The 25,130-nt window shown below is 53.1% G+C and overlaps 1 long non-coding RNA gene across 3 annotated transcripts in view; it reads right to left on the bottom strand.

Annotated features, from left to right (window-relative positions):
• Nucleotides 1-25,130, bottom strand: part of LOC116184778 (uncharacterized) — a 190,399-nt gene that overhangs the window by 163,639 nt on the left and 1,630 nt on the right. For 2 of the 3 annotated variants that reach the window (XR_013340870.1, XR_013340869.1), the window contains one exon: nt 24,551-24,674. This is a non-coding gene — a long non-coding RNA (uncharacterized LOC116184778). The remainder of the gene's footprint in view (nt 1-24,550; nt 24,675-25,130) is intronic. The other variant, XR_013340871.1, reaches the window with a different exon arrangement.

Raw genomic sequence — 25,130 nt, 5'->3', positions numbered from 1 at the left:
ACAGCAAAAAATCCTTATATCGAAGGATGGACCCCACACCGAACTTGTTCCCACCAAATATTTGTGCTGCCCTGATAGACCCAAGGAAGCTCTACAAACTGACATCAGCAACCTGGACTGCTGAGTTTTCTTTCCCAGGGAAAATGGCCAAAGGTTGTGCCCGGGGGCCCCTGGCCCTGACTGCAAAGAATCCTTATATCGAAGGATGGACCCCACACCGAAGTTGTCCCCACCTCAAACTTTTGCTGCCCTGATAGACCCAAGGGAGCCCTACAAACTGACATCAGGAACCTGGACTGCTGAGTTTTCTTTCCCAGGGAAATTGGAAAAAGGATGTGCCCGGGGGCCACTGGCCCTGGGCAGGGACCTCATTGCAAAAAATCCTGATATCGAAGGATGGACCCCACACCGAAGTTGTCCCCACCAAAAACTTGTGCTGCCCTGATAGACCCAAGGGAGCCCTACAAACTGACATCAGGAACCTGGACTGCTGAGTTTTCTTTCCCAGGGAAAATGGAAAAAGGATGTGCCCAGGGGCCCCTGGCCCTGGGCTGGGACCTGACTGCAAAGAATCCTTATATCGAAGGATGGACCCCACACCAAAGTTGTCCCCACCTCAAACTTGTGCTGCCCTGATAGACCCAAGGGAGCCCTACAAACTGACATCAGGAACTTGGACTGCTGAGTTTTCTTTCCCAGGGAAAATGGCCAAAGGATGTGCCCAGGGGCCCCTGGGCCTGACTGCAAAAAATCCTTATATCGAAGGATGGACCCCACACCGAAGTTGTCCCCACCTCAAACTTGTGCTGCCCTGATAGACCCAATGGAGCCCTACAAACTGACATCAGGAACCTGGACTGCTGAGTTTTCTTTCCCAAGGAAAATGGCCAAAGGATGTGCCCAGGGGCCCCTGGCCCTGGGCAGGGTCCTCACTGCAAACAATCCTTATATCGAAGGATGGACCCCACACCGAAGTTGTCCCCACCTCAAACTTGTGCTGCCCTGATAGACCCAAGGGAGCGCTACAAACTGACATCAGGAACCTGGACTGCTGAGTTTTCTTTCCCAGGGAAAATGGAAAAAGGATGTGCCCAGGGGCCCCTGGCCCTGACTGCAAAAAATCCTTATATCGAAGGATGGACCCCACACCGAACTTGTCCCCACCAAAAACTTGCGCTTCCCTGATAGACCCAAGGGAGCTCTACAAACTGACATCAGCAACCTGGACTGCTGAGTTTTCTTTCCCAGGGAAAATGGCCAAAGGTTGTGCCCGGGGGCCCCTGGCCCTGACTGCAAAGAATCCTTATATCGAAGGATGGACCCCACACCGAAGTTGTCCCCACCTCAAACTCGTGCTGCCCTGATAGACCCAAGGGAGCCCTACAAACTGACATCAGGAACCTGGACTGCTGAGTTTTCTTTCCCAGGGAAAAAGGAAAAAGGATGTGCCCGGGGGCGCCTGGCCCTGTGCAGGGACCTCATTGCAAAAAATCCTTATATCGAAGGATGCACCCCACACCAAAGTTGTCCCCACCAAAAACTTGTGCTGCCCTGATAGACCCAAGGGAGCTCTACAAACTGACATCAGGAACCTGGACTGCTGAGTTTTCTTTCCCAGGGAAAATGGAAAAAGGATGTGCCCAGGGGCCCCTGGCCCTGACTGCAAAAAATCCTTATATAGAAGGATGGACCCCACACCAAAGTTGTCCCCACCTCAAACTTGTGCTGCCCTGATACACCCAAGGGAGCCCTACAAACTGACATCAGGAACCTGGACTGCTGAGTTTTCTTTCCCAGGGAAAATGGAAAAAGGATGTGCCCAGGGGCCCCTGGCCCTGGGCCCCTGGCCCTGACTGCAAAGAATCCTTATATCGAAGAATGGACCCCACACCGAAGTTGTCCCCACCTCAAACCTGTGCTGCCCTGATACACCCAAGGGAGCCCTACAAACTGACATCAGCAACCTGGACTGCTGAGTTTTCTTTCCCAGGGAAAATGGCCAAACTTTGTGCCCAGGGGCACCTGGCCCTGGGCAGGGCCCCCACTGCAAAAAATCCTTATATCGAAGGATGGACCCCACACCGAAGTCGTCCCCACCTCAAACTTGTGCTGCCGTGATAAACCCAAGGGAGCCCTACAAACTGACATCAGGAACCTGGACTGCTGAGTTTTCTTTCCCAGGGAAAATGGAAAAAGGATGTGCCCAGGGGCCCCTGGCCCTGACTGCAAAAAATCCTTATATCGAAGGATGGACCCCACACCGAAGTTGTCCCCACCTCAAACTTGTGCTGCCCTGATAGACCCAAGGGAGCCCTACAAACTGACATCAGGAACCTGGACTGCTGAGTTTTCTTTCCCAGGGAAAATGGAAAAAGGATGTGCCCAGGAGCCCCTGGCCCTGACTGCAAAAAATCCTTATATCGAAGGATGGACCCCACACCGAAGTTGTCCCCACCTCAAACTTGTGCTGCCCTGATAGACCCAAGGGAGCGCTACAAACTGACATCAGGAACCTGGACTGCTGAGTTTTCTTTCCCAGGGAAAATGGAAAAAGGATGTGCCCAGGGGCCCCTGGCCCTGACTGCAAAAAATCCTTATATCGAAGGATGGACCCCACACCGAACTTGTCCCCACCAAAAACTTGCGCTTCCCTGATAGACCCAAGGGAGCTCTACAAACTGACATCAGGAACCTGGACTGCTGAGTTTTCTTTCCCAGGGAAAATGGCCAAAGGTTGTGCCCGGGGGCCCCTGGCCCTGACTGCAAAGAATCCTTATATCGAAGGATGGACCCCACACCGAAGTTGTCCCCACCTCAAACTCGTGCTGCCCTGATAGACCCAAGGGAGCCCTACAAACTGACATCAGGAACCTGGACTGCTGAGTTTTCTTTCCCAGGGAAAATGGAAAAAGGATGTGCCCAGGGGGCCCCTGGCCCTGGGCAGGGAACACACTGCAAAAAATCCTTATATCGAAGGATGGACCCCACACCGAACTTGTTCCCACCAAAAACTTGTGCTGCCCTGATAGACCCAAGGGAGCTCTACAAACTGACATCAGCAACCTGGACTGCTGAGTTTTCTTTCCCAGGGAAAATGGCCAAAGGTTGTGCCCGGGGCCCCAGGCCCTGACTGCAAAAAATCCTTATATCGAAGGATGCACCCCACACCGAAGTTGTCCCCACCTCAAACTTGTGCTGCCCTGATACACCCAAGGGAGCCCTACAAACTGACATCAGGAACCTGGACTGCTGAGTTTTCTTTCCCAGGGAAAATGGAAAAAGGATGTGCCCAGGGGCCCCTGGCCCTGACTGCAAAAAATCCTTATATAGAAGGATGGACCCCACACCGAAGTTGTCCCCACCTCAAACTTGTGCTGCCCTGATACACCCAAGGGAGCCCTACAAACTGACATCAGGAACCTGGACTGCTGAGTTTTCTTTCCCAGGGAAAATGGAAAAAGGATGTGCCCAGGGGGCCCCTGGCCCTGGGCAGGGAACACACAGCAAAAAATCCATATATCGAAGGATGGACCCCACACCGAACTTGTTCCCACCAAATATTTGTGCTGCCCTGATAGACCCAAGGGAGCTCTACAAACTGACATCAGCAACCTGGACTGCTGAGTTTTCTTTCCCAGGGAAAATGGCCAAAGGTTGTGCCCGGGGGCCCCTGGCCCTGACTGCAAAGAATCCTTATATCGAAGGATGGACCCCACACCGAAGTTGTCCCCACCTCAAACTTTTGCTGCCCTGATAGACCCAAGGGAGCCCTACAAACTGACATCAGGAACCTGGACTGCTGAGTTTTCTTTCCCAGGGAAATTGGAAAAAGGATGTGCCCGGGGGCCACTGGCCCTGGGCAGGGACCTCATTGCAAAAAATCCTGATAACGAAGGATGGACCCCACACCGAAGTTGTCCCCACCAAAAACTTGTGCTGCCCTGATAGACCCAAGGGAGCTCTACAAACTGACATCAGGAACCTGGACTGCTGAGTTTTCTTTCCCAGAGAAAATGGAAAAAGGATGTGCCCAGGGGCCCCTGGCCCTGACTGCAAAAAATCCTTATATCGAAGGATGGACCCCACACCGAAGTTGTCCCCACCTCAAACTTGTGCTGCCCTGATAGACCCAAGGGAGCCCTACAAACTGACATCAGGAACCTGGACTGCTGAGTTTTCTTTCCCAGGGAAAATGGAAAAAGGATGTGCCCAGGGGCCCCTGGCCCTGACTGCAAAAAATCCTTATATCGAAGGATGGACCCCACACCGAAGTTGTCCCCACCTCAAACTTGTGCTGCCCTGATAGACCCAAGGGAGCCCTACAAACTGACATCAGGAACCTGGACTGCTGAGTTTTCTTTCCCAGGGAAAATGGAAAAAGGATGTGCCCAGGGGCCCCTGGCCCTGGGCCCCTGGCCCTGACTGCAAAGAATCCTTATATCGAAGAATGGACCCCACACCGAAGTTGTCCCCACCTCAAACCTGTGCTGCCCTGATACACCCAAGGGAGCCCTACAAACTGACATCAGCAACCTGGACTGCTGAGTTTTCTTTCCCAGGGAAAATGGCCAAACTTTGTGCCCAGGGGCACCTGGCCCTGGGCAGGGCCCCCACTGCAAAAAATCCTTATATCGAAGGATGGACCCCACACCGAAGTCGTCCCCACCTCAAACTTGTGCTGCCGTGATAGACCCAAGGGAGCCCTACAAACTGACATCAGGAACCTGGACTGCTGAGTTTTCTTTCCCAGGGAAATTGGAAAAAGGATGTGCCCGGGGGCCACTGGCCCTGGGCAGGGACCTCATTGCAAAAAATCCTGATATCGAAGGATGGACCCCACACCGAACTTGTTCCCACCAAAAACTTGTGCTGCCCTGATAGACCCAAGGGAGCTCTACAAACTGACATCAGCAACCTGGACTGCTGAGTTTTCTTTCCCAGGGAAAATGGCCAAAGGTTGTGCATGGGGCCCCGGGCCCTGACTGCAAAAAATCCTTATATCGAAGGATGCACCCCACACCGAAGTTGTCCCCACCTCAAACTTGTGCTGCCCTGATACACCCAAGGGAGCCCTACAAACTGACATCAGGAACCTGGACTGCTGAGTTTTCTTTCCCAGGGAAAATGGAAAAAGGATGTGCCCAGGGGCCCCTGGCCCTGACTGCAAAAAATCCTTTTATCGAAGGATGGACCCCACACCGAAGTTGTCCCCACCTCAAACTTGTGCTGCCCTGATAGACCCAAGGGAGCCCTACAAACTGACATCAGGAACCTGGACTGCTGAGTTTTCTTTCCCAGGGAAAATGGAAAAAGGATGTGCCCAGGGGCCCCTGGCCCTGACTGCAAAAAATCCTTATATAGAAGGATGGACCCCACACCGAAGTTGTCCCCACCTCAAACTTGTGCTGCCCTGATACACCCAAGGGAGCCCTACAAACTGACATCAGGAACCTGGACTGCTGAGTTTTCTTTCCCAGGGAAAATGGAAAAAGGATGTGCCCAGGGGGCCCCTGGCCCTGGGCACGGAACACACAGCAAAAAATCCTTATATCGAAGGATGGACCCCACACCGAACTTGTTCCCACCAAATATTTGTGCTGCCCTGATAGACCCAAGGGAGCTCTACAAACTGACATCAGCAACCTGGACTGCTGAGTTTTCTTTCCCAGGGAAAATGGCCAAAGGTTGTGCCCGGGGGCCCCTGGCCCTGACTGCAAAGAATCCTTATATCGAAGGATGGACCCCACACCGAAGTTGTCCCCACCTCAAACTTTTGCTGCCCTGATAGACCCAAGGGAGCCCTACAAACTGACATCAGGAACCTGGACTGCTGAGTTTTCTTTCCCAGGGAAATTGGAAAAAGGATGTGCCCGGGGGCCACTGGCCCTGGGCAGGGACCTCATTGCAAAAAATCCTGATATCGAAGGATGGACCCCACACCGAAGTTGTCCCCACCAAAAACTTGTGCTGCCCTGATAGACCCAAGGGAGCTCTACAAACTGACATCAGGAACCTGGACTGCTGAGTTTTCTTTCCCAGAGAAAATGGAAAAAGGATGTGCCCAGGGGCCCCTGGCCCTGACTGCAAAAAATCCTTATATCGAAGGATGGACCCCACACCGAAGTTGTCCCCACCTCAAACTTGTGCTGCCCTGATAGACCCAAGGGAGCCCTACAAACTGACATCAGGAACCTGGACTGCTGAGTTTTCTTTCCCAGGGAAAATGGAAAAAGGATGTGCCCAGGGGCCCCTGGCCCTGACTGCAAAAAATCCTTATATCGAAGGATGGACCCCACACCGAAGTTGTCCCCACCTCAAACTTGTGCTGCCCTGATAGACCCAAGGGAGCCCTACAAACTGACATCAGGAACCTGGACTGCTGAGTTTTCTTTCCCAGGGAAAATGGAAAAAGGATGTGCCCAGGGGCCCCTGGCCCTGGGCCCCTGGCCCTGACTGCAAAGAATCCTTATATCGAAGAATGGACCCCACACCGAAGTTGTCCCCACCTCAAACCTGTGCTGCCCTGATACACCCAAGGGAGCCCTACAAACTGACATCAGCAACCTGGACTGCTGAATTTTCTTTCCCAGGGAAAATGGCCAAACTTTGTGCCCAGGGGCACCTGGCCCTGGGCAGGGCCCCCACTGCAAAAAATCCTTATATCGAAGGATGGACCCCACACCGAAGTCGTCCCCACCTCAAACTTGTGCTGCCGTGATAGACCCAAGGGAGCCCTACAAACTGACATCAGGAACCTGGACTGCTGAGTTTTCTTTCCCAGGGAAAATGGCCAAAGGTTGTGCCCGGGGGCCCCTGGCCCTGACTGCAAAGAATCCTTATATCGAAGGATGGACCCCACACCGAAGTTGTCCCCACCTCAAACTTGTGCTGCCCTGATAGACCCAAGGGAGCCCTACAAACTGACATCAGGAACCTGGACTGCTGAGTTTTCTTTCCCAGGGAAAATGGAAAAAGGATGTGCCCAGGGGCCCCTGGCCCTGACTGCAAAAAATCCTTATATCGAAGGATGGACCCCACACCGAAGTTGTCCCCACCTCAAACTTGTGCTGCCCTGATAGACCCAAGGGAGCCCTACAAACTGACATCAGGAACCTGGACTGCTGAGTTTTCTTTCCCAGGGAAAATGGCCAAAGGTTGTGCCCGGGGCCCCGGGCCCTGACTGCAAAAAATCCTTATATCGAAGGATGCACCCCACACCGAAGTTGTCCCCACCTCAAACTTGTGCTGCCCTGATACACCCAAGGGAGCCCTACAAACTGACATCAGGAACCTGGACTGCTGAGTTTTCTTTCCCAGGGAAAATGGAAAAAGGATGTGCCCAGGGGCCCCTGGCCCTGACTGCAAAAAATCCTTATATCGAAGGATGGACCCCACACCGAAGTTGTCCCCACCTCAAACTTGTGCTGCCCTGATAGACCCAAGGGAGCCCTACAAACTGACATCAGGAACCTGGACTGCTGAGTTTTCTTTCCCAGGGAAAATGGAAAAAGGATGTGCCCAGGGGCCCCTGGCCCTGACTGCAAAAAATCCTTATATAGAAGGATGGACCCCACACCGAAGTTGTCCCCACCTCAAACTTGTGCTGCCCTGATACACCCAAGGGAGCCCTACAAACTGACATCAGGAACCTGGACTGCTGAGTTTTCTTTCCCAGGGAAAATGGAAAAAGGATGTGCCCAGGGGGCCCCTGGCCCTGGGCAGGGAACACACAGCAAAAAATCCTTATATCGAAGGATGGACCCCACACCGAACTTGTTCCCACCAAATATTTGTGCTGCCCTGATAGACCCAAGGAAGCTCTACAAACTGACATCAGCAACCTGGACTGCTGAGTTTTCTTTCCCAGGGAAAATGGCCAAAGGTTGTGCCCGGGGGCCCCTGGCCCTGACTGCAAAGAATCCTTATATCGAAGGATGGACCCCACACCGAAGTTGTCCCCACCTCAAACTTTTGCTGCCCTGATAGACCCAAGGGAGCCCTACAAACTGACATCAGGAACCTGGACTGCTGAGTTTTCTTTCCCAGGGAAATTGGAAAAAGGATGTGCCCGGGGGCCACTGGCCCTGGGCAGGGACCTCATTGCAAAAAATCCTGATATCGAAGGATGGACCCCACACCGAAGTTGTCCCCACCAAAAACTTGTGCTGCCCTGATAGACCCAAGGGAGCCCTACAAACTGACATCAGGAACCTGGACTGCTGAGTTTTCTTTCCCAGGGAAAATGGAAAAAGGATGTGCCCAGGGGCCCCTGGCCCTGGGCTGGGACCTGACTGCAAAGAATCCTTATATCGAAGGATGGACCCCACACCAAAGTTGTCCCCACCTCAAACTTGTGCTGCCCTGATAGACCCAAGGGAGCCCTACAAACTGACATCAGGAACTTGGACTGCTGAGTTTTCTTTCCCAGGGAAAATGGCCAAAGGATGTGCCCAGGGGCCCCTGGGCCTGACTGCAAAAAATCCTTATATCGAAGGATGGACCCCACACCGAAGTTGTCCCCACCTCAAACTTGTGCTGCCCTGATAGACCCAATGGAGCCCTACAAACTGACATCAGGAACCTGGACTGCTGAGTTTTCTTTCCCAAGGAAAATGGCCAAAGGATGTGCCCAGGGGCCCCTGGCCCTGGGCAGGGTCCTCACTGCAAACAATCCTTATATCGAAGGATGGACCCCACACCGAAGTTGTCCCCACCTCAAACTTGTGCTGCCCTGATAGACCCAAGGGAGCGCTACAAACTGACATCAGGAACCTGGACTGCTGAGTTTTCTTTCCCAGGGAAAATGGAAAAAGGATGTGCCCAGGGGCCCCTGGCCCTGACTGCAAAAAATCCTTATATCGAAGGATGGACCCCACACCGAACTTGTCCCCACCAAAAACTTGCGCTTCCCTGATAGACCCAAGGGAGCTCTACAAACTGACATCAGCAACCTGGACTGCTGAGTTTTCTTTCCCAGGGAAAATGGCCAAAGGTTGTGCCCGGGGGCCCCTGGCCCTGACTGCAAAGAATCCTTATATCGAAGGATGGACCCCACACCGAAGTTGTCCCCACCTCAAACTCGTGCTGCCCTGATAGACCCAAGGGAGCCCTACAAACTGACATCAGGAACCTGGACTGCTGAGTTTTCTTTCCCAGGGAAAAAGGAAAAAGGATGTGCCCGGGGGCGCCTGGCCCTGTGCAGGGACCTCATTGCAAAAAATCCTTATATCGAAGGATGCACCCCACACCAAAGTTGTCCCCACCAAAAACTTGTGCTGCCCTGATAGACCCAAGGGAGCTCTACAAACTGACATCAGGAACCTGGACTGCTGAGTTTTCTTTCCCAGGGAAAATGGAAAAAGGATGTGCCCAGGGGCCCCTGGCCCTGACTGCAAAAAATCCTTATATAGAAGGATGGACCCCACACCAAAGTTGTCCCCACCTCAAACTTGTGCTGCCCTGATACACCCAAGGGAGCCCTACAAACTGACATCAGGAACCTGGACTGCTGAGTTTTCTTTCCCAGGGAAAATGGAAAAAGGATGTGCCCAGGGGCCCCTGGCCCTGGGCCCCTGGCCCTGACTGCAAAGAATCCTTATATCGAAGAATGGACCCCACACCGAAGTTGTCCCCACCTCAAACCTGTGCTGCCCTGATACACCCAAGGGAGCCCTACAAACTGACATCAGCAACCTGGACTGCTGAGTTTTCTTTCCCAGGGAAAATGGCCAAACTTTGTGCCCAGGGGCACCTGGCCCTGGGCAGGGCCCCCACTGCAAAAAATCCTTATATCGAAGGATGGACCCCACACCGAAGTCGTCCCCACCTCAAACTTGTGCTGCCGTGATAAACCCAAGGGAGCCCTACAAACTGACATCAGGAACCTGGACTGCTGAGTTTTCTTTCCCAGGGAAAATGGAAAAAGGATGTGCCCAGGGGCCCCTGGCCCTGACTGCAAAAAATCCTTATATCGAAGGATGGACCCCACACCGAAGTTGTCCCCACCTCAAACTTGTGCTGCCCTGATAGACCCAAGGGAGCCCTACAAACTGACATCAGGAACCTGGACTGCTGAGTTTTCTTTCCCAGGGAAAATGGAAAAAGGATGTGCCCAGGAGCCCCTGGCCCTGACTGCAAAAAATCCTTATATCGAAGGATGGACCCCACACCGAAGTTGTCCCCACCTCAAACTTGTGCTGCCCTGATAGACCCAAGGGAGCGCTACAAACTGACATCAGGAACCTGGACTGCTGAGTTTTCTTTCCCAGGGAAAATGGAAAAAGGATGTGCCCAGGGGCCCCTGGCCCTGACTGCAAAAAATCCTTATATCGAAGGATGGACCCCACACCGAACTTGTCCCCACCAAAAACTTGCGCTTCCCTGATAGACCCAAGGGAGCTCTACAAACTGACATCAGGAACCTGGACTGCTGAGTTTTCTTTCCCAGGGAAAATGGCCAAAGGTTGTGCCCGGGGGCCCCTGGCCCTGACTGCAAAGAATCCTTATATCGAAGGATGGACCCCACACCGAAGTTGTCCCCACCTCAAACTCGTGCTGCCCTGATAGACCCAAGGGAGCCCTACAAACTGACATCAGGAACCTGGACTGCTGAGTTTTCTTTCCCAGGGAAAATGGAAAAAGGATGTGCCCAGGGGGCCCCTGGCCCTGGGCAGGGAACACACTGCAAAAAATCCTTATATCGAAGGATGGACCCCACACCGAACTTGTTCCCACCAAAAACTTGTGCTGCCCTGATAGACCCAAGGGAGCTCTACAAACTGACATCAGCAACCTGGACTGCTGAGTTTTCTTTCCCAGGGAAAATGGCCAAAGGTTGTGCCCGGGGCCCCAGGCCCTGACTGCAAAAAATCCTTATATCGAAGGATGCACCCCACACCGAAGTTGTCCCCACCTCAAACTTGTGCTGCCCTGATACACCCAAGGGAGCCCTACAAACTGACATCAGGAACCTGGACTGCTGAGTTTTCTTTCCCAGGGAAAATGGAAAAAGGATGTGCCCAGGGGCCCCTGGCCCTGACTGCAAAAAATCCTTATATAGAAGGATGGACCCCACACCGAAGTTGTCCCCACCTCAAACTTGTGCTGCCCTGATACACCCAAGGGAGCCCTACAAACTGACATCAGGAACCTGGACTGCTGAGTTTTCTTTCCCAGGGAAAATGGAAAAAGGATGTGCCCAGGGGGCCCCTGGCCCTGGGCAGGGAACACACAGCAAAAAATCCATATATCGAAGGATGGACCCCACACCGAACTTGTTCCCACCAAATATTTGTGCTGCCCTGATAGACCCAAGGGAGCTCTACAAACTGACATCAGCAACCTGGACTGCTGAGTTTTCTTTCCCAGGGAAAATGGCCAAAGGTTGTGCCCGGGGGCCCCTGGCCCTGACTGCAAAGAATCCTTATATCGAAGGATGGACCCCACACCGAAGTTGTCCCCACCTCAAACTTTTGCTGCCCTGATAGACCCAAGGGAGCCCTACAAACTGACATCAGGAACCTGGACTGCTGAGTTTTCTTTCCCAGGGAAATTGGAAAAAGGATGTGCCCGGGGGCCACTGGCCCTGGGCAGGGACCTCATTGCAAAAAATCCTGATAACGAAGGATGGACCCCACACCGAAGTTGTCCCCACCAAAAACTTGTGCTGCCCTGATAGACCCAAGGGAGCTCTACAAACTGACATCAGGAACCTGGACTGCTGAGTTTTCTTTCCCAGAGAAAATGGAAAAAGGATGTGCCCAGGGGCCCCTGGCCCTGACTGCAAAAAATCCTTATATCGAAGGATGGACCCCACACCGAAGTTGTCCCCACCTCAAACTTGTGCTGCCCTGATAGACCCAAGGGAGCCCTACAAACTGACATCAGGAACCTGGACTGCTGAGTTTTCTTTCCCAGGGAAAATGGAAAAAGGATGTGCCCAGGGGCCCCTGGCCCTGACTGCAAAAAATCCTTATATCGAAGGATGGACCCCACACCGAAGTTGTCCCCACCTCAAACTTGTGCTGCCCTGATAGACCCAAGGGAGCCCTACAAACTGACATCAGGAACCTGGACTGCTGAGTTTTCTTTCCCAGGGAAAATGGAAAAAGGATGTGCCCAGGGGCCCCTGGCCCTGGGCCCCTGGCCCTGACTGCAAAGAATCCTTATATCGAAGAATGGACCCCACACCGAAGTTGTCCCCACCTCAAACCTGTGCTGCCCTGATACACCCAAGGGAGCCCTACAAACTGACATCAGCAACCTGGACTGCTGAGTTTTCTTTCCCAGGGAAAATGGCCAAACTTTGTGCCCAGGGGCACCTGGCCCTGGGCAGGGCCCCCACTGCAAAAAATCCTTATATCGAAGGATGGACCCCACACCGAAGTCGTCCCCACCTCAAACTTGTGCTGCCGTGATAGACCCAAGGGAGCCCTACAAACTGACATCAGGAACCTGGACTGCTGAGTTTTCTTTCCCAGGGAAATTGGAAAAAGGATGTGCCCGGGGGCCACTGGCCCTGGGCAGGGACCTCATTGCAAAAAATCCTGATATCGAAGGATGGACCCCACACCGAAGTTGTCCCCACCAAAAACTTGTGCTGCCCTGATAGACCCAAGGGAGCTCTACAAACTGACATCAGGAACCTGGACTGCTGAGTTTTCTTTCCCAGAGAAAATGGAAAAAGGATGTGCCCAGGGGCCCCTGGCCCTGACTGCAAAAAATCCTTATATCGAAGGATGGACCCCACACCGAAGTTGTCCCCACCTCAAACTTGTGCTGCCCTGATAGACCCAAGGGAGCCCTACAAACTGACATCAGGAACCTGGACTGCTGAGTTTTCTTTCCCAGGGAAAATGGAAAAAGGATGTGCCCAGGGGCCCCTGGCCCTGACTGCAAAAAATCCTTATATCGAAGGATGGACCCCACACCGAAGTTGTCCCCACCTCAAACTTGTGCTGCCCTGATAGACCCAAGGGAGCCCTACAAACTGACATCAGGAACCTGGACTGCTGAGTTTTCTTTCCCAGGGAAAATGGAAAAAGGGTGTGCCCAGGGGCCCCTGGCCCTGACTGCAAAAAATCCTTATATCGAAGGATGGACCCCACACCGAAGTTGTCCCCACCTCAAACTTGTGCTGCCCTGATAGACCCAAGGGAGCCCTACAAACTGACATCAGGAACCTGGACTGCTGAGTTTTCTTTCCCAGGGAAAATGGAAAAAGGATGTGCCCAGGGGCCCCTGGCCCTGGGCTGGGACCTGACTGCAAAGAATCCTTATATCGAAGGATGGACCCCACACCAAAGTTGTCCCCACCTCAAACTTGTGCTGCCCTGATAGACCCAAGGGAGCCCTACAAACTGACATCAGGAACTTGGACTGCTGAGTTTTCTTTCCCAGGGAAAATGGCCAAAGGATGTGCCCAGGGGCCCCTGGGCCTGACTGCAAAAAATCCTTATATCGAAGGATGGACCCCACACCGAAGTTGTCCCCACCTCAAACTTGTGCTGCCCTGATAGACCCAAGGGAGCCCTACAAACTGACATCAGGAACCTGGACTGCTGAGTTTTCTTTCCCAGGGAAAAAGGAAAAAGGATGTGCCCGGGGGCGCCTGGCCCTGTGCAGGGACCTCATTGCAAAAAATCCTTATATCGAAGGATGCACCCCACACCAAAGTTGTCCCCACCAAAAACTTGTGCTGCCCTGATAGACCCAAGGGAGCTCTACAAACTGACATCAGGAACCTGGACTGCTGAGTTTTCTTTCCCAGGGAAAATGGAAAAAGGATGTGCCCAGGGGCCCCTGGCCCTGACTGCAAAAAATCCTTATATAGAAGGATGGACCCCACACCGAACTTGTCCCCACCTCAAACTTGTGCTGCCCTGATACACCCAAGGGAGCCCTACAAACTGACATCAGGAACCTGGACTGCTGAGTTTTCTTTCCCAGGGAAAATGGAAAAAGGATGTGCCCAGGGGCCCCTGGCCCTGACTGCAAAAAATCCATATATCGAAGGATGGACCCCACACCGAAGTTGTCCCCACCTCAAACTTGTGCTGCCCTGATACACCCAAGGGAGCGCTACAAACTGACATCAGGAACCTGGACTGCTGAGTTTTCTTTCCCAGGGAAAATGGAAAAAGGATGTGCCCAGGGACCCCTGGCCCTGACTGCAAAAAATCCTTATATCGAAGGATGGACCCCACACCGACGTGGTCCCCACCTCAAACTTGTGCTGCCCTGATACACCCAAGGGAGCTCTACAAACTGACATCAGGAACCTGGACTGCTGAGTTTTCTTTCCCAGGGAAAATGGAAAAAGGATGTGCCCAGGGGCCCCTGGCCCTGACTGCAAAAAATCCTTATATCGAAGGATGGACCCCACACCAAAGTTGTCCCCACCTCAAACTTGTGCTGCCCTGATAGACCCAAGGGAGCCCTACAAACTGACATCAGGAACCTGGACTGCTGAGTTTTCTTTCCCAGGGAAAATGGAAAAAGGATGTGCCCAGGGGGCCCCTGGCCCTGGGCAGGGAACACACTGCAAAAAATCCTTATATCGAAGGATGGACCCCACACCGAACTTGTTCCCACCAAAAACTTGTGCTGCCCTGATAGACCCAAGGGAGCTCTACAAACTGACATCAGCAACCTGGACTGCTGAGTTTTCTTTCCCAGGGAAAATGGCCAAAGGTTGTGCATGGGGCCCCGGGCCCTGACTGCAAAAAATCCTTATATCGAAGGATGCACCCCACACCGAAGTTGTCCCCACCTCAAACTTGTGCTGCCCTGATAGACCCAAGGGAGCCCTACAAACTGACATCAGGAACCTGGACTGCTGAGTTTTCTTTCCCAGGGAAAATGGAAAAAGGATGTGCCCAGGGGCCCCTGGCCCTGACTTGAAAAAATCCTTATATCGAAGGATGGACCCCACACCGAAGTTGTCCCCACCTCAAACTTGTGCTGCCCTGATAGACCCAAGGGAGCTCTACAAACTGACATCAGGAACCTGGACTGCTGAGTTTTCTTTCCCAGGGAAAATGGAAAAAGGATGTGCCCAGGGGCCCCTGGCCCTGACTGCAAAAAATCCTTATATCGAAGGATGGACCCCACACCAAAGTTGTCCCCACCTCAAACGTGTGCTGCCCTGATACACCCAAGGGAGCCCTACAAACTGACATCAGGAACCTGGACTGCTGAGTTTTCTTTCCCAGGGAAAATGGAAAAAGGATGTGCCCAGGGGCCCCTGGCCCTGACTGCAAAAAATCCTTATATCGAAGGATGGACCCCACACCGAAGTTGTCCCCACCTCAAACTTGTGCTGCCCTGATACACCCAAGGGAGCCCTACAAACTGACATCAGGAACCTGGACTGCTGAGTTTTCTTTCCCAGGGAAAATGGAAAAAGGATGTGCCCAGGGGCCCCTGGCCGTGGGCAGGGTCCTCAGTGCAAAGAATCCTTATATCGAAGGATGGACCCCACACCGAAGTTGTCCCCACCTCAAACTTGTGCTGCCCTGATACACCCAAGGGAGCCCTACAAACTGACATCAGGAACCTGGACTGCTGAGTTTTCTTTCCCAGGGAAAATGTGCCCAGGGACCCCTGGCCCTGACTGCAAAAAATCCTTATATCGAAGGATGGACCCCACACCGACGTGGTCCCCACCTCAAACTTGTGCTGCCCTGATACACCCAAGGGAGCCCTACAAAGTGACATCAGGAACCTGGACTGCTGAGTTTTCTTTCCCAGGGAAAATGGAAAAAGGATGTGCCCAGGGGGCCCCTGGCCCTGGGCAGGGAACACACTGCAAAAAATCCTTATATCGAAGGATGGACCCCACACCGAACTTGTCCCCACCAAAAACTTGTGCTGCCCTGATAGACCCAAGGGAGCTCTACAAACTGACATCAGCAACCTGGACTGCTGAGTTTTCTTTCCCAGGGAAAATGGCCAAAGGTTGTGCCCGGGGCCCCGGGCCCTGACTGCAAAGAATCCTTATATCGAAGGATGGACCCCACACCGAAGTTGTCCCCACCTCAAAGTTGTGCTGCCCTGATAGACCCAAGGGAGCTCTACAAACTGACATCAGGAACCTGGACTGCTGAGTTTTCTTTCCCAGGGAAAATGGAAAAAGGATGTGCCAAGGAGCCCCTGGCCCTGACTGCAAAAAATCCTTATATCGAAGGATGGACCCCACACCGAAGTTGTCCCCACCTCAAAGTTGTGCTACCCTGATAGACCCAAGGGAGCTCTACAAACTGACATCAGGAACCTGGACTGCTGAGTTTTCTTTCCCAGGGAAAATGGAAAAAGGATGTGCCCAGGGGCCCCTGGCCCTGGGCAGGGTCCTCACTGCAAACAATCCTTATATCGAAGGATGGACCCCACACCGAAGTTGTCCCCACCTCAAACTTGTGCTGCCCTGATAGACCCAAGGGAGCCCTACAAACTGACATCAGGAACCTGGACTGCTGAGTTTTCTTTCCCAGGGAAAATGGAAAAAGGATGTGCCCAGGGGCCCCTGGCCCTGACTGCAAAAAATCCTTATATCGAAGGATGGACCCCACACCGAAGTTGTCCCCACCTCAAACTTGTGCTGCCCTGATAGACCCAAGGGAGCTCTACAAACTGACATCAGGAACCTGGACTGCTGAGTTTTCTTTCCCAGGGAAAAAGGATGTGCTCAGGGGCCACTGGCCCTGGGCTGGGACCTGACTGCAAAGAATCCTTATATCGAAGGATGGACCCCACACCAAAGTTGTCCCCACCTCAAACTTGTGCTGCCCTGATAGACCCAAGGGAGCCCTACAAACTGACATCAGGAACCTGGACTGCTGTGTTTTCTTTCCCAGGGAAAATGGAAAAAGGATGTGCCCGGGGGCCCTTGGCCCTGACTGCAAAAAATCCTTATATCGAAGGATGGACCCCACACCAAAGTTGTCCCCACCTCAAACTTGTGCTGCCCTGATACACCCAAGGGAGCCCTACAAACTGACATCAGGAACCTGGACTGCTGAGTTTTCTTTCCCAGGGAAAATGGAAAAAGGATGTGCCCAGGGGCCCCTGGCCCTGGGCCCCTGGCCCTGTCTGCAAAAAATCCTTATATCGAAGGATGGACCCCACACCGAAGTTGTCCCCACCTCAAACTTGTGCTGCCCTGATAGACCCAAGGGAGCCCTACAAACTGACATCAGGAACCTGGACTGCTGAGTTTTCTTTCCCAGGGAAAATGGAAAAAGGATGTGCCCAGGGGGCCCCTGGCCCAGGGCAGGGAACACACTGCAAAAAATCCTTATATCGAAGGATGGACCCCACACCGAACTTGTTCCCACCAAAAACTTGTGCTGCCCTGATAGACCCAAGGGAGCTCTACAAACTGACATCAGGAACCTGGACTGCTGAGTTTTCTTTCCCAGGGAAAATGGCCAAAGGTTGTGCCCGGGGCCCCGGGCCCTGACTGCAAAAAATCCTTATATCGAAGGATGCACCCCACACCGAAGTCGTCCCCACCTCAAAGTTGTGCTGCCCTGATAGACCCAAGGGAGCCCTACAAACTGACATCAGGAACCTGGACTGCTGAGTTTTCTTTCCCAGGGAAAATGGAAAAAGGATGTGCCCAGGGGCCCCTGGCCCTGACTGCAAAAAATCCTTATATCGAAGGATGGACCCCACACCGAAGTTGTCCCCACCTCAAACTTGTGCTGCCCTGATAGACCCAAGGGAGCCCTACAAACTGACATCAGGAACCTGGACTGCTGAGTTTTCTTTCCCAGGGAAAATGGAAAAAGGATGTGCCCAGGGGCCCCTGGCCCTGACTGCAAAAAATCCTTATATCGAAGGATGGACCCCACACCGAAGTTGTCCCCACCTCAAACTTGTGCTGCCCTGATACACCCAAGGGAGCCCTACAAACTGACATCAGGAACCTGGACTGATGAGTTTTCTTTCCCAGGGAAAATGGAAAAAGGATGTGCCCAGGGGCCCCTGGCCCTGACTGTAAAAAATACGTATATCGAAGGATGGACCCCACACCGAAGTTGTCCCCACCTCAAACTTGTGCTGCCCTGATAGACCCAAGGGAGCCCTACAAACTGACATCAGGAACCTGGACTGCTGAGTTTTCTTTCCCAGGGAAAATGGAAAAAGGATGTGCCCAGGGGCCCCTGGCCCTGACTGCAAAAAATCCTTATATCGAAGGATGGACCCCACACCGAAGTTGTCCCCACCTCAAACTTGTGCTGCCCTGATAGACCCAAGGGAGCCCTACAAACTGACATCAGGAACCTGGACTGCTGAGTTTTCTTTCCCAGGGAAAATGGAAAAAGGATGTGCCCAGGGGGCCCCTGGCCCTGGGCAGGGAACACACTGCAAAAAATCCTTATATCGAAGGATGGACCCACACCGAACTTGTTCCCACCAAAAACTTCTGCTGCCCTGATAGACCCAAGGGAGCTCTACAAACTGACATCAGGAACCTGGACTGCTGAGTTTTCTTTCCCAGGGAAAATGGCCAAAGGTTGTGCCCGGGGCCCCGGGCCCTGACTGCAAAAAATCCTTATATCGAAGGATGCACCCCACACCGAAGTCGTCCCCACCTCAAACTTGTGCTGCCCTGATAGACCCAAGGGAGCCCTACAAACTGACATCAGGAACCTGGACTGCTGAGTTTTCTTTCCCAGGGAAAATGGAAAAAGGATGTGCCCAGGGGCCCCTGGCCCTGGGCAGGGTCCTCACTGCAAACAATCCTTATATCGAAGGATGGACCCCACACCGAAGTTGTCCCCACCTCAAACTTGTGCTGCCCTGATAGACCCAAGGGAGCCCTACAAACTGACATCAGGAACCTGGACTGCTGAGTTTTCTTTCCCAGGGAAAATGGAAAAAGGATGTGCCCAGGGGCCCCTGGCCCTGACTGCAAAAAATCCTTATATCGAAGGATGGACCCCACACCGAAGTTGTCCCCACCTCAAACTTGTGCTGCCCTGATAGACCCAAGGGAGCTCTACAAACTGACATCAGGAACCTGGACTGCTGAGTTTTCTTTCCCAGGGAAAATGGCCAAAGGTTGTGCCCGGGGCCCCGGGCCCTGACTGCAAAAAATCCTTATATCGAAGGATGCACCCCACACCGAAGTCGTCCCCACCTCAAACTTGTGCTGCCCTGATAGACCCAAGGGAGCTCTACAAACTGACATCAGGAACCTGGACTGCTGAGTTTTCTTTCCCAGGGAAAAAGGATGTGCTCAGGGGCCCCTGGCCCTGGGCTGGGACCTGACTGCAAAGAATCCTTATATCGAAGGATGGACCCCACACCAAAGTTGTCCCCACCTCAAACTTGTGCTGCCGTGATAGACCCAAGGGAGCCCTACAAACTGACATCAGGAACTTGGACTGCTGAGTTTTCTTTCCCAGGGAAAATGGCCAAAGGATGTGCCCAGGGGCCCCTGGCCCTGACTGCAAAAAATCCTTATATCGAAGGATGGACCCCACACCGAAGTTGTCCCCACCTCAAACTTGTGCTGCCCTGATAGACCCAAGGGAGCCCTACAAACTGACATCAGGAACCTGGACTGCTGAGTTTTCTTTCCCAGGGAAAATGGAAAAAGGATGTGCCCGGGGGCCCTTGGCCCTGACTGCAAAAAATCCTTATATCGAAGGATGGACCCCACACTGAAGTTGTCCCCACCTCAAACTTGTGCTGCCCTGATAGACCCAAGGGAGCCCTACAAACTGACATCAGGAACCTGGACTGCTGAGTTTTCTTTCCCAGGGAAAACGGAAAAAGGGTGTGCCCAGGGGCCCCTGGCCCTGGTCAGCGACCTCACTGGAAAAAATCCTTATATCGAAGGATGGATTCCACACCGAAGTTGTCCCCACCTCAAACTTGTGCTGCCCTGATAGACCCAAGGGAGCCCTACAAACTGACATCAGGAACCTGGACTGCTGAGTTTTCTTTCCCAGGGAAAATGGAAAAAGGATGTGCCCAGGGGCCCCTGGCCCTGACTGCAAAAAATCCTTATATCGAAGGATGGACCCCACACCGAAGTTGTCCCCACCTCAAACTTGTGCTGCCCTGATAGACCCAAGGGAGCCCTACAAACTGACATCAGGAACCTGGACTGCTGAGTTTTCTTTCCCAGGGAAAATGGAAAAAGGATGTGCCCAGGGGGCCCCTGGCCCTGGGCAGGGAACACACTGCAAAAAATCCTTATATCGAAGGATGGACCCACACCGAACTTGTTCCCACCAAAAACTTCTGCTGCCCTGATAGACCCAAGGGAGCTCTACAAACTGACATCAGGAACCTGGACTGCTGAGTTTTCTTTCCCAGGGAAAATGGCCAAAGGTTGTGCCCGGGGCCCCGGGCCCTGACTGCAAAAAATCCTTATATCGAAGGATGCACCCCACACCGAAGTCGTCCCCACCTCAAACTTGTGCTGCCCTGATAGACCCAAGGGAGCCCTACAAACTGACATCAGGAACCTGGACTGCTGAGTTTTCTTTCCCAGGGAAAATGGAAAAAGGATGTGCCCAGGGGCCCCTGGCCCTGACTGCAAAAAATCCTTATATCGAAGGATGGACCCCACACCGAAGTTGTCCCCACCTCAAACTTGTGCTGCCCTGATAGACCCAAGGGAGCTCTACAAACTGACATCAGGAACCTGGACTGCTGAGTTTTCTTTCCCAGGGAAAATGGCCAAAGGTTGTGCCCGGGGCCCCGGGCCCTGACTGCAAAAAATCCTTATATCGAAGGATGCACCCCACACCGAAGTCGTCCCCACCTCAAACTTGTGCTGCCCTGATACACCCAAGGGAGCCCTACAAACTGACGTCAGGAACCTGGACTGCTGAGTTTTCTTTCCCAGGGAAAATGGAAAAAGGATGTGCCCAGGGGCCCCTGGCCCTGACTGCAAAGAATCCTTATATCGAAGGATGGACCCCACACCGAAGTTGTCCCCACCTCAAACTTGTGCTGCCCTGATAGACCCAAGGGAGCTCTACAAACTGACATCAGGAACCTGGACTGCTGAGTTTTCTTTCCCAGGGAAAAAGGATGTGCTCAGGGGCCCCTGGCCCTGGGCTGGGACCTGACTGCAAAGAATCCTTATATCGAAGGATGGACCCCACACCAAAGTTGTCCCCACCTCAAACTTGTGCTGCCGTGATAGACCCAAGGGAGCCCTACAAACTGACATCAGGAACTTGGACTGCTGAGTTTTCTTTCCCAGGGAAAATGGCCAAAGGATGTGCCCAGGGGCCCCTGGCCCTGACTGCAAAAAATCCTTATATCGAAGGATGGACCCCACACCGAAGTTGTCCCCACCTCAAACTTGTGCTGCCCTGATAGACCCAAGGGAGCCCTACAAACTGACATCAGGAACCTGGACTGCTGAGTTTTCTTTCCCAGGGAAAATGGAAAAAGGATGTGCCCGGGGGCCCTTGGCCCTGACTGCAAAAAATCCTTATATCGAAGGATGGACCCCACACTGAAGTTGTCCCCACCTCAAACTTGTGCTGCCCTGATAGACCCAAGGGAGCCCTACAAACTGACATCAGGAACCTGGACTGCTGAGTTTTCTTTCCCAGGGAAAACGGAAAAAGGGTGTGCCCAGGGGCCCCTGGCCCTGGTCAGCGACCTCACTGGAAAAAATCCTTATATCGAAGGATGGATTCCACACCGAAGTTGTCCCCACCTCAAACTTGTGCTGCCCTGATAGACCCAAGGGAGCCCTACAAACTGACATCAGGAACCTGGACTGCTGAGTTTTCTTTCCCAGGGAAAATGGCCAAAGGATGTGCCCAGGGGCCCCTGGCCCTGACTGCAAAAAATCCTTATATCGAAGGATGGACCCCACACCGAAGTTGTCCCCACCTCAAACTTGTGCTGCCCTGATAGACCCAAGGGAGCTCTACAAACTGACATCAGGAACCTGGACTGCTGAGTTTTCTTTCCCAGGGAAAATGGAAAAAGGATGTTGCCGGCAGCCCTTGGCCCTGACTGCAAAAAATCCTTATATCGAAGGATGGACCCCACACCAAAGTTGTCCCCACCTCAAACTTGTGCTGCCCTGATACACCCAAGGGAGCCCTACAAACTGACATCAGGAACCTGGACTGCTGAGTTTTCTTTCCCAGGGAAAATGGAAAAAGGATGTGCCCAGGGGCCCCTGGCCCTGGGCCCCTGGCCCTGACTGCAAAAAATCCTTATATCGAAGGATGGACCCCACACCGAAGTTGTCCCCACCTCAAACTTGTGCTGCCCTGATACACCCAAGGGAGCCCTACAAACTGACATCAGGAACCTGGACTGCTGAGTTTTCTTTCCCAGGGAAAATGGAAAAAGGATGTGCCCAGGGGCCCCTGGCCCTGACTGCAAAAAATCCTTATATCGAAGGATGGACCCCACACCGAAGTTGTCCCCACCTCAAACTTGTGCTGCCCTGATACACCCAAGGGAGCCCTACAAACTGACATCAGCAACCTGGACTGCTGAGTTTTCTTTCCCAGGGAAAATGGCCAAAGGATGTGCCCAGGGGCCCCTGGCCCTGACTGCAAAAAATCTTTATATCGAAGGATGGACCCCACACCGAAGTTGTCCCCACCTCAAACTTGTGCTGCCCTGATACACCCAAGGGAGCCCTACAAACTGACATCAGGAACCTGGACTGCTGAGTTTTCTTTCCCAGGGAAAAAGGAAAAAGGATGTGCTCAGGGGCCCCTGGCCCTGGGCTGGGACCTGACTGCAAAGAATCCTCATATCGAAGGATGGACCCCACACCGAAGTTGTCCCCACCTCAAACTTGTGCTGCCCTGATACACCCAAGGGAACCCTACAAACTGACATCAGCAACCTGGACTGCTGAGTTTTCTTTCCCAGGGAAAAAGGGAAAAGGATGTGCTCAGGGGCCCCTGGCCCTGGGCTGGGACCTGACTGCAAGGAATCCTCATATCGAAGGATGGACCCCACACCGAAGTTGTCCCCACCTCAAACTTGTGCTGCCCTGATAGACCCAAGGGAGCCCTACAAACTGACATCAGGAACCTGGACTGCTGAGTTTTCTTTCCCAGGGAAAATGGAAAAAGGATGTGCCCAGGGGCCCCTGGCCCTGACTGCAAAAAATCCTTATATCGAAGGATGGACCCCACACCGAAGTTGTCCCCACCTCAAACTTGTGCTGCCCTGATAGACCCAAGGGAGCCCTACAAACTGACATCAGGAACCTGGACTGCTGAGTTTTCTTTCCCAGGGAAAATGGCCAAAGGATGTGCCCAGGGGCCCCTGGCCCTGGGCAGGGCCCTCACTGCAAAAAATCCTTATATCGAAGGATGGACCCCACACCGAAGTTGTCCCCACCTCAAACTTGTGCTGCCCTGATACACCCAAGGGAGCCCTACAAACTGACATCAGGAACCTGGACTGATGAATTTTCTTTCGCAGGGGAAATGGCCAAAGGATGTGCCCGGGGGCCCCTGGCCCTGACTGCAAAAAATCCTTATATCGAAGGATGGAGCCCACACCAAAGTTGTCCCCACCTCAAACTTGTGCTGCCCTGATACACCCAAGGGAGCCCTACAAACTGACATCAGGAACCTGGACTGCTGAGTTTTCTTTCCCAGGGAAAATGGCCAAAGGATTTGCCCAGGGGCCCCTGGCCCTGACTGCAAGAAATCTTTATATCGAAGGATGGACACCACACCGAAGTTGTCCCCACCTCAAAATTGTGCTGCCCTGATAGACCCAAGGGAGCCCTACAAACTGACATCAGGAACCTGGACTGCTGAGTTTTCTTTCCCAGGGAAAATGGAAAAAGGATGTGCCCAGGGGCCCCTGGCCCTGACTGCAAAGAATCCTTATATCGAAGGATGGAGCCCAGACCAAAGTTGTCCCCACCTCAAACTTGTGCTGCCCTGATAGACCCAAGGGAGCCCTACAAACTGACATCAGGAATCTGGGCTTCTGAATTTGCTTTCACTATGTAGATATCCCTCATTCATTGGCAGGGCATTGCGATCCCCTTGGTTTTCAGGTCCCACGTTTCCTTTTGCGTCCTCAATGTCAAAACCTCACTGGATTTCCCTCATCTTGCATCTCCCACCCCCAAGTACTCAGGGATTTTTTTTCATGCCAAATACCTGTGGTAATCTGACAGTAGAAAGCTTCGGCTTGATTTTTTCTGTGCTGGATTTCTCCTTGGGAAATCTGCCACCATATAACCCTAACCACAACCACCTTGCTTTGCTCAGAATTCACAATCTTCAGACCAGCATCATGGCACCTTACCCACTGGCCCTCCACTGGCACCTTCCCAAAGCATTCCAGTAATGCTCCACATTTTCAGTGGGCATCCTGTCTCACCCTCATCCTGACCCTAAAAATACACCAAGGAATTCTAAAATAGCCATTAGGAAGGTATAACAATTCTCTAAAAGATGCCAGAGAAAGCCTTCAAAAATCCCCTAATAGCCCTGCAAAAAAAAACACTCAAGGAAGCCTGCTCTGCCTCCAAACCCCTTCCTGTTGCTCTCTAGCCCACAGATGTCATCCCTACCTTTTCGCAGTGGGTCCTGCTGTCCTCTGAGGGTTCTGGCGTTGTCCTGGTGCGAGGGTCGCTGCCCTGTCCCACTGGGAGGCTTCCGGTGTGGTCTCGCTGTCAGGCTTGCTGTGCTGTGCTGCTGTTGTTAGGGGGGAAAAGGGAAAAGGCTGCTTAGGGTGAGGTTAGGGCTGGGTGAGGGGTGCCACACCTGTACCCTAACTTGCCTCCTAAGCTGTACCCTGTAGCCCTGATCCCCACTGGACTGTCCAGCGCTCAGACCCTCTCCCTTCACCCCTGACCCCTCCCTCAGCCCCCCAGCCCTCAGGCTCTGGCTGTCACCCTCGAACCCCCCTTTGCCCCTCAAGCCCCCTCTCAGCTGCCCCTCAGCTCCTGTGTGCCACCCTTAATCCCTCTCCTCTGCCCCTCAGCCCCCAGCTTCTCTGTGTCACCCTCCAGCTGCCCCTGCCCCCCTCAGCATCTCTCTGTGTCACTCACTGTCCCCTCCCCTGTTCCTCCCTCAGCTCCCAGCCTCTGTCACCCTCAAGCTGTCCCTCAGCCTCTATGCCATGAAAAGACCCTAAAAAACCCACAAAAA

This window comes from Lonchura striata, chromosome 16 (genome assembly GCF_046129695.1).
Source record: "Lonchura striata isolate bLonStr1 chromosome 16, bLonStr1.mat, whole genome shotgun sequence".
Classification (NCBI taxonomy): Eukaryota; Metazoa; Chordata; class Aves; order Passeriformes; family Estrildidae; genus Lonchura; species Lonchura striata.
The sequence above is the reverse complement of the archived record's forward strand: the minus strand, read 5'-3'. Positions and strand labels throughout refer to the sequence as shown.